Raw genomic sequence first — 4,491 nt, 5'->3', positions numbered from 1 at the left:
AAGTAACTTCTGCACACCTTTAATCCTGAAAAGGCTTTTTCCCCACCCACCCTTTTTTTCCCTTTTTCCCCGAGCCCACGTGGGTGTGCGACTTGTCAAAAGGAAGCTCCCGATTTTATTACCATTTATTACCATTTCAAGGGGAAATATATGAAGCCAATTATGCGTCGTGGATTAATTTCACAAATGGCCCACATTTTTCGCCAGCTAAGCTGGAACGATGCCCTTTGCAAAACAGCCCTTATCTTAGAAATGCCAGAAATAACTGTCAAAGTTTCTGCTGCCCCCCCCCCCCCCGCAAAATATTTTTTTAATGTGTCAGTCAGTACATCCATTGAGGCTGTGGATGTTAGAGGACCACTGAAAGAATCTATATGGAAATATAGATCATGGAAATGCAGGAATCTCAGCTAAAGTATCCCTGACAGGGGTGTCAACTTGAATAAAATATGGGTGGGTGGGTGTCAGCTAAGCCCCGCCCCATATAATCAATCACATGACATGGCACACAAATGTGGCCTCTCTTTTTTTGCTCTTCAGAATATGGCAACCCTATTTTATGTTCTTAGTAGACTGAATTCTTCCTCCTCTTCACTCCTCCTACCTGATGGCCAACAAAGACAGGTGAGTCTTTGACAGGTGACCACACACTTATTAATCACCTTGTGCTTTGAAGGCAACAGTTCTCTGTGTGTGAGTCACAGCCAGTTCTGGCAGCTGAGAGCTCTCCAGGGTCCTGATGGCCTTCAGTGATAACTTGATAGGGGCCCACTAAGCCCCTTTGAGAGGGACGCGGGTGGAGCTGTGGGTAAAACCTCAGTGCCTAGGACATGCCGATTGCATGGTCAGCGGTTCGAATCCCCGCGGCAGGGTGAGCTCCCATCTTTCGGTCCCAGCTCCTGCCCACCTAGCAGTTCGAAAGCACCCCTAAGTGCAAGTAGATAAATAGGTACTGCTTTATAGCGGGAAGGTAAACGGTGTTTCCGTGTGCTGCGCTGGTGCTGGCTCGCCAGAGCAGCTTTGTCACGCTGGCCACGTGACCCGGAAGCATCTGCGGACAGCGGTGGCTCCCGGCCTCTTAAGTGAGATGAGCGCACAACCCTAGAGTCGGACACGACTGGCCCGTACGGGCAGGGGTACCTTTACTTTGCCTTTAAGCCCCTTTGAAGGGCAACTGACAGTGCCAATCACCTGATTTGTTCTGACAGGGACAGGCTACATGAAGGACTTCTCCATCAGGACCTCCCCAGTGCAGCCAATTGAGCTTTCAGCGCCCATCAGCTGTTGGGTGCTGAGCACCATCCCTTTGAAAGACTCTTCTTCTTTCAAACTGCTTGCAAGGGGACATCCAAGTCCATCTTCTAATTGATGAAATGAAAAGGCTTTTAGCAAGGTTCAGCACGTGTGGTTTTTATGTGACACACCAAAAAGTTTTATTTAACAAAAAAAATGGAGATGACACCAAAATAATAATAAAGTTAAGCTTTTTGAGGTCAAGAGCCACAACTGTAGAGCGAGAGGCGGTAAAAAGAGTCCTTTGGGAGACGGCTGCTGCACCCACTAGGAAACGAGGACCCCTGTGGAGCTTGCCTTGCTGCCTGACCCCTCAGCACTGTCTGGTCGTCCTCGCCCATCAGGCAGATGTTGTGTTTTTCCCAGAACTCATTCAGCTCCCGCCCTTTCATCTGCAGCTGCTGGGTCAAGGCCTTTATGATCTTGTTGATCTGCTCTTTGTTATTTTCCAAGGCCGGGAGAACTTCTTTCACAGTGCGTTCTACCAAGACACCTCCCACCATCCAGTAACATTTCTTAGTAGGGTCCACTTCTCAGAGTGTTTCAATTACCAGCTTGTGCTCATTCACCTCCAGCTCCAGCTCAGCTGCCTTTCAGGCTAGACCTCACTGCTCCTGACGCAGATGGTTAAATCCAGCTACCACCTGCGCCACCGTCATGGCCTTGCCGGCACCCCCAGCTAAAGAAGCAGTGCCAACACCGCTGGGAGGAGCCGCTGGGGCACTTTTCGTCTTGCCGCTCTCTGCCATCTTCCTTCACCTGGCCAGGCCCTCGAGAGACATCAATAATAATAATAATAATTTATTATTTGTACCCCGCCCATCTGGCTGGGTTTCCCCAGCCACTCTGGGCGGCTTCCACAGAGACCAAAAATACACTAAAATGTCAAACATTAAAAACTTCCCTGAACAGGGTTGCCTTAAGATGTCTTCTGAATGTCAGGTAGTTGTTTATTGCTTTGACATCTGATGGGAGGGCATTCCACAGGGCAGGTGCCACTACCGATAAGGCCCTCTGCCTGGTTCCCTGTAGCTTTGCTTCTCACAATGAGGGAACCGCCAGAAGGCCCTCGGAGCTGGATCTCAGTGTCCAGGCAGAACGATGGGGGTGGAGATGCTCCTTCAGGTATACAGGGCCGAGGCCGTTTAGGGCTTTAAAGGTCAACACCAACACTTTGAATTGTGCTCAGAAACATACTGGGTCAGCACTTATTTAGCAAGACGGCATGGCGAGCGTGCCTGCCTAACATTAAGCAGTAATCATAATAATAATTTATTATTTATGTTGGAATTCAAGCCTCTATCGGGAGAAGCTGGCAATCCTCCCAGGCACCCGGCTTGAGTTCCGATGACCTCCCTGGCTGCATTCCCCAGCAACTCAGGCTAGGTCTCAATAGGCGATTCCTCCCAGCGTGGGAAGAACACATCCACTCTTTCCTGCTCCCCCGGCAGGGGAAAGAGATAGTCAGAAACGTTTTTACATGGCTTTATTTCTGACTCTTCAGCATATCATAAAACGTGTCTGCTCACTTCAGACTCCAGCAAACAAGTGACTAAGACTTCCTGTACAATCACATGAGGAAGGTCTCAAATTACACTCTGTGCAATTTCCGGTGAACTGCCCTGTGAGCTGGCTGGAAGGCTGTTTCCCACAGTCAGCTCCAACATTCCCATCATGTGATGTTTTCAAGCTAGCAGTTTGCAGCTGCATTGCATCCATATTGTAACAATTTATACCCCGCCCATCTGGCTGGGTTTCCCCAGCCACTCTGGGCGGCTTCCAACAAAAGATTTAAAATACATTAAAACAGCAGTCATTAAAAACTTCTCTAAACAGGGCTGCCTTCATATGTCTTCTAAACGTCAGATAGTTGTTTATTTCCTTGACATCTGACAGGAGGGAGTTCCACAGGGTGGGCGCCACCACCGAGAAGGCCCTCTGCCTGGTTCCCTGTAACCTCACTTCTCGCAGGGAGGGAACCGCCAGAAGGCCCTCGGAGCTGGACCTTAGTGTCCAGGCAGAAAGATGGGGGTGGAGACACTCCTTCAGGTATACAGGGCCGAGGTCGATTAGGGGGTTCCAAAGTTCAGGCGGAGCCAAACTAAATAATCGATTCCGCCTCACCATTAGGGAACAAACAGTATGTGACACTTGGAAGAAGAAAAAATCACAAGTTTCGCAGATTGAAGTGGTCAAATGGGCACATTGGGGGCAGGGCAGTTCTTCACGTCAACTGGTTCCGAGCTGCTATAATTATAAAATGCAGCTCTCCAGTTAAGAATTTGAAGATGCTCTTTTGTAACAGCTGCATTAAGTTAACCTGCCTGATGCGATCTTTATTAATACGCCCGCTAGCTGTTTTTATGGGGTAGTCTACTGTCAGCCAAGCCTGTTAAATGTCATGGCTTTTGTTAAACCCCTATTGAAATGCAGATAAGCACAATGCCACATTATAAGACTGGAGAAATGCTAAGAGAGAGAGAGAGAGAAATGTGTTTTCTTATTTGCAAGCCGTATAAAACATCATCTGCTTAGTCTTACTTTGGGGTGGGGGAACTTGCAGAAAGCTGGCAAAATGAATGCTGTTTTTTATTGTTTTTTTAAAAAAAATAAAGAGTGTTTTTATAGCACCTCCTGTTAATCTTCTGAAACTGTCTGGAGACTATTAAAAATGTGTGCCGGTTAGAAAAGAGACTTTCTAGTATGTGCGATAAAAGTCTATTATGTGGGATTTGCAAACATTGCTCTGTGGGAATTTAATATATCAGAGAAACATTCCATGCTCATGAACAGTGGGGGAAATATCAATCAAATGAGCATTCTGGGAAAGAAATGGGAGGGGGACATTCAGATGGCGAATACAAGTTGGGCACCCCAGACTGATGGACACCTGGAAGATACACCCCACAGCAAGGCCTCTGGTCATGATGCTTCAACTTTGGGAGAAATATAGGGAGCACATTATTATTGGATGGGAGGGAGAGAGGGAGGTCTGCACAGAGACATCCTTCTCTCCCTGGGCTGCCCAACCCCATCAACCTCTGAGTCTTCCATTGATCCATTTGGAGGAGTCTTTGCCAACAAAGGATGCATTTAGACATGGGAGATATTGCATTAGTTGTCCTGATTATAATGCTAGTGGTTTTGTCCCATATTACGGTGTTTCTGTCACGCTGCAGTACCTGTTGAGCTATGGAA

At 47.6% G+C, this 4,491-nt stretch overlaps 1 pseudogene across 1 annotated transcript; it reads right to left on the bottom strand.

Moving 5' to 3' along the window:
- Positions 1–1,408: 1,408 nt before the first annotated feature.
- On the bottom strand, positions 1,409–2,055 carry LOC310765917 (prefoldin subunit 2-like; annotated as a pseudogene). Its single transcript has one exon. The product of its transcript is annotated as a prefoldin subunit 2-like (transcript).
- Positions 2,056–4,491: the final 2,436 nt, after the last annotated feature.

The sequence above is a fragment of the Podarcis filfolensis genome (assembly GCF_964270895.1).
Source record: "Podarcis filfolensis genome assembly, chromosome: 1".
In the NCBI taxonomy this organism is placed as follows: Eukaryota; Metazoa; Chordata; class Lepidosauria; order Squamata; family Lacertidae; genus Podarcis; species Podarcis filfolensis.
Note: the sequence above shows the minus strand (reverse complement) of the source record. Positions and strands in the feature narration are given on the sequence as shown.